This window comes from Phyllobates terribilis, unplaced genomic scaffold (genome assembly GCF_046119375.1).
Source record: "Phyllobates terribilis strain yellow unplaced genomic scaffold, ASM4611937v1 Scaffold_2__4_contigs__length_985480577, whole genome shotgun sequence".
Taxonomy (NCBI): Eukaryota; Metazoa; Chordata; class Amphibia; order Anura; family Dendrobatidae; genus Phyllobates; species Phyllobates terribilis.
Genome location: NW_027362762.1, coordinates 870,912,664 through 870,927,656, shown reverse-complemented (window position 1 = coordinate 870,927,656; position 14,993 = coordinate 870,912,664).

The following is a 14,993-nucleotide window of genomic DNA, read 5'->3' as shown; positions in this document are numbered from 1 at the left end:
CCCATTTAATATGTATGGGTGACTGCTGTTTTTCTTTCCCATGTGCATGACCTTACATTTATCGGCATTGAACCCCATTTGCCATTTTTTGGCCCAACTCCCCAATTTATCTAAATCCTCCTGTAGCTGTGCCCTATCCTCATCTGTATTAACTACTTTACAAAGTTTAGTATCATCTGCAAATATTGCTATTTTACTATGCAACCCTTCCACTAGATCATTAATAAATATATTAAATAATATAGGGCCCAAGACAGACCCTTGAGGCACCCCGCTAGTAACCCTGACACACCCTGAGCTTACTCCATTGATAACCACCCTCTGCTTTCTATCACTCAGCCAGCTATTTACCCACTTGCACACATTATCCCCCAGACCAAGCATTCTCATTTTATAAACCAACCTTTTGTGTGGCACGGTATCAAACGGTTTGGAAAAGTCAAGGTATACAACATCCACTGACTCTCCCCGGTCCAGCTGTGAGCTCACCTCCTCGTAGAAGGCGATCAGGTTTGTTTGGCAGGAGCGATCCCTCATGAATCCATGTTGATATGGAGTTAGACAGTTATTATCATTAAGATATTCTACAATAGCATCTCTAAGAAATCCTTCAAACAATTTACCCACAACAGACGTTAAGCTTACTGGTCTATAGTTCCCAGGGTCACTTTTAGACCCCTTTTAGAATATTGGTACCACATTTGCTTGGCGCTAGTCTAGTGGGACAGTCCCTGTCCATAAAGAGTGCTTGAATATAAGATACAGCGGTCTGTCTATCACATTACTTAATTCTTTTAGTACCCGGGGGTGTATGCCATCTGTGCCTGGTGACTTGTCTATTTTGATATTATTTAGGCGTTTCTGAACTTCCTCCTGGGTTAGGTGGGTGATATTTAGCGGAGGGTTTACTTTATCACTTTGCATTTCCTCCGATAAATTGTTTTCTTTTGTGAAAACAGTGGAGAAGAAGCTATTGAGTAGGTTTGCTTTACCCTCATCGCCCTCTATGATTTTACCCAGGTTATTTTTCAATGGGCCAACTCCATCAGTTTTAATCCTTTTACTGTTTATATAGTTAAAGAACAGTTTGGGATTCTTTTTACATTCCTTGGCAATTAGTCTCTCTGTCTCCTCTTTTGCTATTCTTATTTGTTTTTTACAGATTTTGTTTTTTTCCCTATAAGATATTAGCGCTTCCTCGCTGCCTTCTTGTTTAAGTTTACCGAAAGCCCTTTTTTTGTTTTTCATTGCCCTCTTGACTTCCTTATTTAGCCACATTGGCTTCCTCCTATTCCTAGCCCTTTTATTCCCATAAGGTATGTACCTTCTACAGTGACTATGTAGGACTGTTTTGAAAATTTCCCATTTTCTATCCGTGCTCCTATTACTGAAGATACTATCCCAGTCTATAAGGTGAAGGGCATCTCTTAGCTGATCAAACTTTGCCCTCCTGAAGTTCAGTGTTTTTGTGACTCCCTTGCTGGGCACCCTACTGAAGCACATGGGGAATTGTATAATGTTGTGGTCACTATTTCCCAGGTGCCCCACGACCTGCACCTCAGTTATTCTGTCTGGCCTGTTAGTTAATATTAAGTCTAAAAGGGCCGTCCCTCTAGTTGGTTCCTGCACAAGTTGTGACAAATAATTGTCTTTGATAATTGACAGAAACCTGTTACCTTTCTGAGATCTACAGCTTTCGGTTTCCCAGTCTATATCGGGGTAGTTGAAGTCCCCCATAATAATCACCTCGTTATTTTTTGCTACTTCGTCTATTTGTCTCATTAATAGACTTTCCGTGGCTTCTGCTATATTTGGTGGTTTATAACAGACTCCTATGATAATTTTATTATTGTTTTTTGCCCCATGTATCTCCACCCATAAGGACTCGACCTCCTCATTTCCCTCCCATACATCCTCCCGTATTGTAGGCTTTAGACACGTCTTTACATATAGACAGACTCCACCCCCTTTCCGACTTCTTCGATCCCTTCTAAACAGACTGTAACCCTGTAAGTTAACTGCCCAGTCATAGCTTTCATCTAACCATGTCTCGGTTATTCCCACTATACCATAGCTACCTGTAGATATTTCTGCTTCCAGTTCATCCATCTTGTTTGTCAGGCTCCTGGCATTTGCTAGCATGCAGTTTACACGATTTTGTTTTGTTCCAATCTTCTCCCTGTGGATTGTATTAGAAATTTTCTTACCTCCCTTCCAAGTATCTTGTCTTGGACCTTCTTTGTCGCACTTCATATCTTTCATTAGTATGTTCTCTGGTTGCATGTTCGTGTCCAGCATTTTTCTTCCCATCCCCTCTTCTTCTAGTTTAACGCCCTCCTGATGAGTGTTGCGAGTCTCCTGGCGAATGTGTGTTTCCCGGGTTTGTTGAGGTGTAGTCCGTCTCTGGCAAGGAGTCCGTCATAGAGGTAATTCACACCGTGGTCCAGGAATCCAAATCCTTGTTGTCTGCACCATCGTCTCAGCCAGTTGTTCACATCAAGGATCCTGTTCCATCTCCTGACGCCATGCCCGTCTACTGGAAGGATAGAAGAAAAAACTACCTGCGCATCCAGTTCTTTTACTTTCTTCCCCAATGCTTCAAAGTCCTTGCAGATTGTCGGTAGGTCCTTCTTTGCCGTGTCATTGGTGCCAACATGTATCAGAAGAAATGGGTGGACATCCTTGGAACTGATGAGCTTCGGTATCCTATCGGTAACATCCTTGATCTTCGCCCCTGGGAGGCAGCATACTTCTCTTGCGGTTATGTCCGGTCTGCAGATAGCTGCTTCTGTTCCTCTCAGTAGTGAGTCTCCCACCACCACCACTCTTCTTCCCTTCTTGGCTGTCCTTTTTCTTGTCGCTTCTGGGTGTTTCTGGGTGCTCTTTTCTTTTTTGCTTGCTGGTAGTTCCTCATCCTTAGGTGTGCCATCTTCGTCTTCCACAAGTCCTTGGAATCTGTTTCTCAGTTATGTGGTTGGTGGTGTCTCCATGGTCTTCTTGCTTCTTTTGGTCACTTGCCTCCACTTGTCTGCTTCTGGAGGTTCTCTGACGCTTCCTTCACTTTCCGTGACCAGTAGTGACGCTTCTGTTCTGTCCAGGAAGTCTTCATTTTCCTTGATGAGTTTTAATGTCGCAATTCTTTCTTCCAGTCCCCGCACCTTTTCTTCTAAAAGAGCCAGTAGTCTACACTTCTGGCAGGTGAAGTTGGTTTCAGCTTCTGGTCGATCTGTGAACATGTAGCACATGTTGCAGCTCACCATGTAGGTTGTCACATCTGCCATGCTGCTCCTTGTCCCTGCTGACTTGATGTCTGTCTTCTTTCTTGTGATACCCTAGGATAAACAAATTAAACAAGTTTGGCGATGCTTTCCAAGCAGCTGATCCCGGCTGTACCCAATGATCTTCTAGCTGAAGGAGACTCTTCGCTTTTCCCAGAAGGCACCTGGAATATGCAAATTATCCTCTTCAAGCTTCAATCCCTGGTTTGGCGATGCTTTCCAAGCAGCTGATCCCGGCTGTACCCAACGATCTTCTAGCTGAAGGAGACTCTTCGCTTTTCCCAGAAGGCACCTGGAATATGCAAATTGTCCTCTTCAAGCTTCAATCCCTGGTTTGGCGATGCTTTCCAAGCAGCTAATCCCGGCTGTACCCAACGATCTTCTAGCTGAAGGAGACTCTTCGCTTTTCCCAGAAGGCACCTGGAATATGCAAATTGTCCTCTTCAAGCTTCAATCCCTGGTTTGGCGATGCTTTCCAAGCAGCTGATCCCGGCTGTACCCAACGATCTTCTAGCTGAAGGAGACTCTTCGCTTTTCCCAGAAGGCACCTAGAATATGCAAATTGTCCTCTTCAAGCTTCAATCCCTGGTTTGGCGATGCTTTCCAAGCAGCTGATCCCGGCTGTACCCAACGATCTTATAGCTGAAGGAGACTCTTCGCTTTTCCCAGAAGGCACCTGGAATATGCAAATTGTCCTCTTCAAGCTTCAATCCCTGGTTTGGCGATGCTTTCCCAGCAGCTAATCCCGGCTGTACCCAACGATCTTCTAGCTGAAGGAGACTCTTCGCTTTTCCCAGAAGGCACCTGGAATATGCAAATTGTCCTCTTCAAGCTTCAATCTCTGGTTTGGCGATGCTTTCCAAGCAGCTGATCCCGGCTGTACCCAACGATCTTCTAGCTGAAGGAGACTCTTCGCTTTTCCCAGAAGGCACCTGGAATATGCAAATTGTCCTCTTCAAGCTTCAATCCCTGGTTTGGCGATGCTTTCCCAGCAGCTAATCCCGACTGTACCCAACGATCTTCTAGCTGAAGGAGACTCTTCGCTTTTCCCAGAAGGCACCTGGAATATGCAAATTGTCCTCTTCAAGCTTCAATCCCTGGTTTGGCGATGCTTTCCAAGCAGCTGATCCCGGCTGTACCCAACGATCTTCTAGCTGAAGGAGACTCTTCGCTTTTCCCAGAAGGCACCTGGAATATGCAAATTGTTCTCTTCAAGCTTCAATCCCTGGTTTGGCGATGCTTTCCAAGCAGCTGATCCCGGCTGTACCCAACGATCTTCTAGCTGAAGGAGACTCTTCGCTTTTCCCAGAAGGCACCTGGAATATGCAAATTGTTCTCTTCAAGCTTCAATCCCTGGTTTGGCGATGCTTTCCAAGCAGCTGATCCCGGCTGTACCCAACGATCTTCTAGCTGAAGGAGACTCTTCGCTTTTCCCAGAAGGCACCTGGAATATGCAAATTGTCCTCTTCAAGCTTCAATCTCTGGTTTGGCGATGCTTTCCAAGCAGCTGATCCCGGCTGTACCCAACGATCTTCTAGCTGAAGGAGACTCTTTGCTTTTCCCAGAAGGCGCCTGGAATATGCAAATTGTCCTCTTCAAGCTTCAATCCCTGGTTTGGCGATGCTTTCCAAGCAGCTGATCCCGGCTGTACCCAACGATCTTATAGCTGAAGGAGACTCTTCGCTTTTCCCAGAAGGCACCTGGAATATGCAAATTGTCCTCTTCAAGCTTCAATCCCTGGTTTGGCGATGCTTTCCAAGCAGCTGATCCCAGCTGTACCCAACGATCTTCTAGCTGAAGGAGACTCTTCGCTTTTCCCAGAAGGCACCTGGAATATTCAAATTGTCCTCTTCAAGCTTCAATCCCTGGTTTGGCGATGCTTTCCAAGCAGCTGATCCCGGCTGTACCCAACGATCTTCTAGCTGAAGGAGACTCTTCGCTTTTCCCAGAAGGCACCTGGAACATGCAAATTGTTCTTTTCAAGCTTCAATCCCTGGTTTGGCGATGCTTTCCAAGCAGCTGATCCCGGCTGTACCCAACGATCTTCTAGCTGAAGGAGACTCTTCGCTTTTCCCAGAAGGCACCTGGAATATGCAAATTGTCCTCTTCAAGCTTCAATCCCTGGTTTTTGAGCTGTACTTGATTCCGCATCGATGTGGTTGTTTACTGACCTGCCCCTTGGATATGAAAAATGGTGGATGAGTCTGAATGTATTGGGTTCCATTTTTGGCACGACTCCCAACAGGGATACCACTACGTCTTGTAAGGAAAGTGTTCTGAATGGAACCGCCATTCTACCTAAAGATATTTCTTTTTTTAATTTTCTTGTCACGACATCTGGGTGTTGGTAGGCTGATTTTAGATTTTTACTCCAGCCTTTCTTGATTTTAGAAGGGCATGACATGCCTATATCTGTGTCTCCTCCTCCTTTTACTCCTCCACCTCTTTTCTTTTCGCATGACTATATGTACTTGTCACTTTTCCATGTGTTAGTTGTGTCTTCTGAGCAGTTTGTCAGCTTTTGGACCCCTTTGAATGTGTTTTCTATGTGTTTTCTATGTTTTCTATGTGTTTTTGTTTGCCTGCCATTGGTTTTAACATGCTGGTGTTCGACGAACCGAATCGAACCCGAACACTACGGGGGTGGCTCAACGCTACTGTTTACTCTGCTAATTTTCAAGAACACTTGGACAGACTCGGGCAGGTGCTCGGACGATTGCGGACCCATGGCCTGAAGATAAAGCCAAAGAAGTGTCATCTTTTCAAGAAAGAGATCAAGTACCTGGGCCACAAGGTGCCTTCCCAAGCTAAAGTTGCTGCGATACAACAATGACCAGCACCTCGAACCCTATGGGTGTTAAAGGCCTTCCTTGGATTGATTGGGTACTGCCGGTGGTTCATCCAAGACTATGCGAAAATAGCGGGCTCGCTGCATGAGCTACTGAGAGGGACTGTTGGGGGACCAAGAAACCAGGGAATACTCTGGGAACAGAAAAAGGAGGCCTTCCAGACATTGAAAGACACCCTAACATCATCCCCTATCTTAGCCTATGTAGATTTCGACCGGCCGTTCCTCTTATACACGGATGGCAGTCTTCAAGGGATAGGAGCAGTCCTCTCACAGACTCAAGAAGGGCATGTAAGAGTCATCGCCTATGCCAGTAGGTCCTTGAGGGATACGGAGTGGAACCCCACAACTACAGCTCCTTCTGGCTGGAACTCCTCGCCCTAGTATGGGCCATGACCGAGAAATTCGCAGAGTACCTGATGGGAGCCAAGATCCAAGTGCAAACGGATAACAACGCGTTGGCCCATCTGGACACTGCCAAGCTGGGGGCCATGGAGCAGCATGGCGTTGCCCATCTTGCAAAATAAATTTGACGTCTCGATTCAATACCGCTCTGCCATGGAGAATACCAATGCGGATCGATTGTCAAGAGTAACCTTCGAGACTCTGGGTGAAGACCTTGATGAGAACCTAGAAGAAGAGAAGATCCCAGATTTCCGCTAATTCACACCAATCGCAGTATCGGCACAGTCAAGTGGGGAGGCTCGACCTCTACCCAAGTCACTGGGAAAGACTAACAAAGAATGGGGTCGGGTCCAAAATGAGAGTGCAGGGTTGCAGCAAGTGAAAAACTGGGTAGTCCAAGGAAAATGGCCAGACAAGGAAGAAAGAGCTGCCCTAGATCTTAAAACGAAGTCCGTGATATGCCAGTGGGGTAGATTGAAAGTTCGAGAAGCCGTTCTATACCGCAAGTGGCAACAGCCGGCTGACAAAGAAGCTAGATGGCAAGTAGTAGTCCCTGGAAGTGTGGCATGAGAAATTGCCAAAGAAGCTAATGAGTTTGGAGTTCACTTCAGCCTGGGAAAAACTTACAAGTTGCTGCAGCGTTATGTATATTGTCCCCGGCGGGAGGAGACGGTTGAAGAAGTGTGCTGACAGTGTCGAATATGTGACCTCACCAAAAGCGCAGAACAGAGGGCACCCATAAAGACCAAAGAGCCACTTCAAGTGTTGATGATAGATTACCTCCTCTTGGGACAATCGACTAGAGGCCCACAGTACTGCATGGTAATGACCGACCACTTCTCCAAGTTTGCGGTGGTCACCCCGACTCGGGACCAGATGGCTGAGTCTGCTGCACGATCTGTCTGTCAAGATTTCATCTGGGTCTATGGGTGTCCGAAGCGGATTCATTCCTGACCAAGAAGCATGTTTTCAGGGTAAAGTGATGGAGGAATGGTACCGACTGTACGGTATTGAAAGGTCCCGAACAACCCCATATCACCCCCCAAGGAAATGGGGCCTGTGAGCACTTTAATCGAACTCTGCTTCAAATGTTGAGGACATTAGAAGAAGACAAGAAGACGCATTGACCTGACTACGTACCCGAACTAATCTGGACCTATAACAATCGGGTCCACACCACCACAGGTTATACCCCATACACGCTACTGTTTGGTAGAGCCAGCCGAGAAATCATCAAGCTAAATCTGGAACAGCCAGAGGATCTATTCGAACGATCTACCACCTCCTGGGTAAAAGAGCATCGGCGACGACTTCAGACCATCCACAGGCTAGCAGGCCAGCAGTTACAAGAAAAGGCGCACAACGGTCAACCGCCAATTCAGGAAATTCTGCTCCAGCCTGGAGACCAAGTGCTGGTGTGGGAAAAACACCCCAAAGGGAAGCTGAGTGGACGTTGGGAGGTACAACCATACAAAGTGATCAAGAGAGTGTATCCCTACGGTCCAGTGTACGAAGTGCAAGCTGAAAATGAGGAGTCTGGCAGGAGAACCCTACATAGGAATATGCTGCTCTGAGGATCCTACACCTGTCCCAAGAGTTATTCCTTCTGCTCATTCACCAAGACCGGTTTTCCCTGACAGTGACCTTGTTGAAGACTGGTGGACCGTTCCTGAGTCCGAGGAAGGTGCCCAGTCAGTGGAAGTTGACATTCCCGACATGGATGCATTGCCAGCTCATGGAGAGGAGGAAACCACTGCTCCAGCCGAACCTTCAGTTGAAGAAGACAGTCACACAGCCATTATGCCTATGGAGGACAGTCAAGATCTTCGGAGATCCAGTACGCCTAATACAGGGATTCCACCAGAAAGGTACAATGCTGATCAGTTTATTTGGTCTATATGATGAAAGTGGTCCTGTGATGTATACCGCTGCATGAAGCCTTTATTTGTTTCAGAGCTATACAGCGAGGCCGAGGATGGCCGTCTTTAAGTGGGGAGGTATGTAGGGGATCAGCCCTTACCGTACATTGAATACATTGTGACTTTAAAGCATCATGCTCCCCTCTGAGCTTTTCTGTTGGACTAGTCTCCTCCCCCTGCTGTTGTTGGTATGTGCTGGGAGAGAAAGGAGAACCAGGAAGTAGAGACCTCGTGTGGATGTGTGTTTGTCTGAGGTAACAGGGAGACACTGGCAGCTTCCCTTATCAGCAGAGACTATAAAGAAGACACTGTTAATTTATGGAAAGAGAAGATTACAATAGCAAGATTTGTTGTTTGGGACTATGTCAAGGAGTAGAGAAATTTATCCTTTTCTTGAAGAACGTTTTCCCTGGAGACTGAGGACCTTAGATAACACACAACACAGCGTGTCAGCCATTTCTGTGTGAGTGAAGCAAGGTTTGCCTGTCGGCTGGAAGAAAGCTCCCATATACAAGGAAAAGACTCAAGTGAATTCATCCAGCTCTTTCCTACCAGAAACAAGCGGCGGCCACCATCTGCGCCTGATCTGCATACGCATGAGTGACTCATCGATGTGAACTGTGTTAGGGTTTATAGTAGTTTTCTGTAGCTAGGATGCTGTAGCAGCATGGCCCGACTAGCGGAAAGCCAAATAGAGAATTAGCTCAGAGTAGTTTGTGAAACTTGTTGTGCACTATTTGTTCTGGGCTTTCAGTGCCATAGCTGGAGCATAGTTTGTGACTCACTCCAGCTATATCTTTCTATGTTCATGTTGGTAATATTGTTATTGTAAATACTGATATTCTCATCTGCTGGCAAATAATTCCTTTGTATACAATAAAGCTGGAGTTTTGTTTCAGCCTTCTCGCGTTCTCTGCCGTACTGGAATCCTGCCTTGCGGTGTTCTTTGGACACTGCTACACAAGCATGTCATCTTTCTCTTACGACTGACTCCACATAATGTTGCTAAGTTAAATTTTGTTTATATCAGCTTCCAGCGACAGTTTTGGCTTGAGTTGGTCCAAGTCTCTGTTGGTAATCCTCGTTGTTCATGGAATCTGTAGAAGTCTTCTCTAGTACCAAAGTTCAAAAATTCAAAACTTTAAAATGAGACAACCCTTTAAGCTATCTATTATAATATCATCTATACTTTTAAAATTAAAAGCTTGAAGATGTTCTGATGTGCCCACCTTTTCATAAATTATTATAGTTATGCTTTTTGAATATAATATAATCAGAAAAGTCATATTTTGTAAACTTTTAATGATGAAGTCTCTCTAGATATAATGACATGGACGTCCATCTAGAAATGTTTTTCAGTAAGTCTTGGATGTATGGTATCAACTTGATCCCAAACTCCCTGGCTGGGCACCAAATTATCACTTAGGAAATATAATTAGGCAAAAAAGACAAAAAATCTTTGATTATGCGAAGCCAGGTTAAATGCTACGTATTTCTTAATGTGTTGTTAGAGTGATGAGAGCTGAGGTTCTGTTCATGCAATTTATTTCTGTCTTACAAGAGCAGATGAATTAAATGGCACATGAATAATGGACTTCTTTCTATTCTAGGAACCTTCAGGGGGTCATATAGAGATTACAATGCTTCCCCACTGCTAAACAGCTCCTGGCTGCCAAATAGATCAAGGAAGCCTCAAGTCTGTGATCTTTTAAAAAAAACTCTTAATGTGGGCAAAATGTGTTACTTTTATTGGTCATGTAAAGTATAATTACTTATCCGATCAAAGATATTAATGAAGGAAGACTGAGGATTTTATGTGGCGTCTTAAAAAGTACCTAATTAACATGTGCTGCAGTGATTGATGTCCACAGAAAACCATGGTCAATCGTAAGGCACAATAGTACTAAGAAAAATGTCTAAGGGCACCTTCTATGAATTCATTTCTGAGGACCAATATTCATAGAATCATAGAATGGTAGAGTTGGAAGGGACCTCCTGGGTCATCTGGTCCAACCCCCTGCTCAAAGCAGGATTCACTAGATCATCTCAGACAGATGTCTGTCCAGCCTCTGTTTGAAGACGTCCATTGAAGGGGAACTCACCACCTCTCGTGGCAGCCTGTTCCACTCATTAATCACCCTAACTGTCAAAAAGTTTTTTCTAATATCTAATCTGTGTCTCCTCCCATTTAGTTTCATCCCATTGCTTCTAGTCTTTCCTTGTGCAAATGAGAATAAAGATGATCCTTCTACAATGTGACAGCCCTTGACATATTTGTAGACAGCTATTAAGTCTCCTCTCAGTCTTCTTTTTTGCAAGCTAAACATTCCCAAATCCTGCAACCGTTCCTCATAGGACATGGTTTGCAGACCATTCGATTGTGTATGCGGTGTGCATGTAGGGCCTTTCACATCACTGCTGTACAAGAATATTGAGAATAAATAAAACAGAACTAATTGAATAATGAGGGAAGTATTGCATACATATATTAAGCCAATGTAAAAAAACTATATTAGCCCAGGGTGTAACAGAGTATAACATTTGGTTAATTGCTATACACTTTATATTGATATGAAAAAGTGTTTGCCCCTTCCTGATTTCTTATTCTTTTGCATGTTTGTCACACTTAAATGTTTCAGATCACAAAACAAATGTAAATATTAGACAAAGATAACACAAGCAAACACAAAATGCAGTTTTTAAATGAAGGTCTTTATTATGAATGGAAAAAGAAATCCAAATCTACAGGGCCCTGTGTGAAAAAGTGATTGCCCCCTACACCTAATGACTGGTTGGGCCACCCTTAGCAGCAACAACTGCAATCAAGCGTTTGCAATAACTGGCAATGAGTCTATTATAACACTCTGTAGGAATTTTGGCCCACTTATCTTTGCAAAATTGTTGTAATTTTGCCACATTGGATGGTTTCCGAGCATGAACTGCCTTTTTAAGGTCAATCAGATTAAGGTCAAGACTTTGACTAGGCCACTCCAAAGTCTTATAATCCATTCAGAGGTGGTAGTGATGGGCGAGCACTAAAATGCTCGGGTGCTCGTTGCTCGGGTCAAGCACATTGGAATACTCGGGTGCTCGACCCGAGCAACGAGCCCAATGTAGGTCTATGGGAAACGTGAGGATTTTTCAGGCGGCTCCCCCCGACGGTCGACAGAGGGCCTAAAAATTGCCCAAATTGATGGGAACAGTGCTCAAATGACATGGGAACAGAATGGGGAAGACCCCTGGAAGCATTTCTTACTCCCAGGTCACTGCTGTCAACAACATTGTCAGAGATATTACGCCACTTTTTACGGACTCACAATAAAACATACAAAAACGAAACGAAAATGGATTGTCCTGGGAAGTATGTTAAGGAACATCCTTTCCAGGGTAATGACTTGTATATAAGGCGAAATAAATAACCAAAAAAAAAAATACTCCTCCACACCATGGGCTATGTACACACGTCGTGATTTTCATGCGTTTTTGCACTTTTGCATTTCTTTCAATCGTGACAAATGCATTCACCGGGAAATGTCATTTTAACATTTTACAACCTTATCTAGCCATGTGGTGTGTGAGACATGATCAGACACATCCTGTTTCATTTATGAAGGAGGGACTCTGAAAGTCACAAAGCCTATTTTTATAGGGCCATCAGGTGGCCTTTACTATTCTTAAAGAGTCAGCAGTCGGCCCTCACTATTCATAGAGAGCCATCAGCCAGCTATGCTTTGTTGTTCTCATTACTAAAGAGAGGATCTCCTAAACTGTTATTGCGTATGCAGTGAGTGGCAGGGCTGCCCAAAATTTGGACACACCCCAATACCCCTTTGAAAATTTGGACGCACCCCAATACTCCTTTGAAGAGACTTGGAGGAGGACCTCATGAAAACAATGTTCCCATTATTAGGAAGTGGGTCTCCCATACTGTTTGTCTATGCAGTGAATGCAAGGCTGCCAAAAATTTGGACCTACTCCAATGCCCCTTGGAAGAGACATGGAGGTCAGAGGGCCTCCTGAAAACAATGTTCCCATTATTAGGAAGTGGGTCTCCCATTGTGTTTGCCTATGCATTGAATGCAAGGGTTGCCAAAAATTTGGAGGCACTCCAATGCCCCTTGGAAGAGACGTGAAGGTCAGAGGGCCTCCTGAAAACAATGTTCCCATTATTAGGAAGTGGGTCTCCCATAGTGTTGGCCTATGCAGTGAATGCAAGGGCTGCCAAAAATTGGGAGGCACTCCAAAGCCCCTTGGAAGAGACATAGAGGGCCTCATGAAAAAATGTTCCCATTATTAGGAAGTGGGTCTCCCATAATGTTGGCCTATGCAGTGAATGCAAGGGCTGCCAAAAATTGGGAGGCACTCCAATGCCCCTTGGAAGAGACTTGAAGGTCAGAGGGCCTCCTGAAAACAATGTTCACATTATTAGGAAGTGGGTCTCCCATAGTGTTGGCCTATGCAGTGAATGCAAGGGCTGCCAAAAATTTGGAGGCACTCCAATGGCCCTTGGAAGAGACGTGGAGGAGGGCTTCATAAACAAAAATTTCCATTAGAAAAGGAGCGGGTCTCCTATACTTGTAATGCCCATCCACTAAGTGTATGGCCTGACAAACATTTACCCCTGGGGGGTATACATGAACATACTATAGAATTTTTTTTTTTACGGGCATCATAAACACCCTTTAAACAAATTATGTTGATGTTGCATCATGGACCACGGTCACCCTGGAGGATGATGATGAGGAGAAGGAGGAGGACATGTTCAAATAGCCAAAATCAGGAAGCGTATACCAATGTGTGGGTGTGAAAAGGTGCATGGGAATACACCTCCCAAAAAAAGACACTGGATTTGAGTTTATGTTATGCTGCTATCATTCGGTGGTGTTGAGAAGTCTGGCCCAATCAAGCCCTTGTTCCTTTTTATAAGAGTCAGCCTGTCAGCATTTTCAGTTGACAGGCGAATGCGCTTATCAGTTATAATTCCACCAGCGGCACTAAAACCCGATCTGATAAAACGCTAGCGGCAGGGCAAGCCAGGACCTCCAAAACTTAGAGAGACAGTTCATTCCACGTATCCAGCTTGGATACCCAATAATTATAAGGCACAGAGGAATCACGAAGGACGTTGGTACGGTCGGCAAGGTACTCCCTCAGCATCTTCCCAAACTTTGCACTCCTTGTGAGAGTACCCCGCGCCTCAGGGCCTGTGCGATGGGAGTGGCTGAGAACATTCTCCCAGAAATTTGACAGTGTTCCCCTCCCTCTGCTGGATTGGACTTGTGATTGGAGTTGTGTCTCTCTTGCCTGTAGTCCTTGGTTGTCCAACGAACTGTGACCTCTGCCGCCAGCGTTTTCAGATGGGAATTTTTTTAATAGTTTCGCAACAAGGGCCTTCTGGTACTGCCCCATTTTTGTAGACCTGTGTGCCTCAGGAATAAGAGATATAAAGTTCTCCATGTAGCGTGGGTTTAGAAGTGTCACCAACCAGTAATGACTATAAAGTAAGGAAGGTTCTGGCACTCATAAATATGAAGCAAGTCAGAAGTGTATAAATTCACTTTCTTTTATTGGTTCTCCGGTGAGTGGTCGCCCAACGTTTCTACCCAGCAAGGGTTTTCATCAGGGGCATGGATCAATAGAATCCGGAAGCATGAAAGATGAATAATCTTCAGGATAAATATATGGCAACTAGAAACAGTAGAGAGTAATGTGGAAAGCTTGTAGTCATCAAAAGCCAGGCTGAAGGGAGTAGCATATATGCTCAGTGGTTATGAACTGCCAACCTGGGTCTCCTGTACGAGGTGACCTCGTACAGGACCCAGGTTGGCAGCTCATAACCACTGAGCATATATGCTACTCCCTTCAGCCTGGTTTTGATGACTACAAGCTTTCCACATTACTCTCTACTGTTTCTAGTTGCCATATATTTATCCTGAGGATTATTCATCTTTCATGGTTCCGGATTCTATTGATCCATGCCCCTGATGAAAACCCTTGCTGGGTAGAAACGTTGGGCGACCACTCGCTGGAGAACCAATAAAAGAAAGTGAATTTTTATACTTCTGACTTGCTTCATCTTTATGAGTGCCAGAACCTTGCTTACTTTATATCTTGGACTACGTTGTGTTCCTGGCACCTGTCTCACTTAGTTGAGCCCGGTCTTTAGATTTTGTGCAACCAGTAATGACTGTCACCCAAATTTTTGAGAATGCAAGGGTCACGGGAAAGGCAGCGTAACATAAACTCAGCCATGCGTGGCAGACTGCTAGTAAGCAAGACTTCCGTGTCCTCACTAAGAGGACGACTGACCATGCTCTCCTCCTCCTCCTCTCTGTCCTCAGGTCATCCACGCTGAATTGAAGGTATGAGACTTTTGCAGGTAATACCGTCTATAGCGCATGAAACTAGCTCCTGTTCTTCCTCCTCCTCCTCCTCCTCCTCATTGTCACCCAATTGTGATGAGATGAGGCTGGGCTGTGTGTAATCACCCTGTATGGTTCCTTGCTCCATCTCATCGTGCTCTGCCTGCAATGCATCCTATTT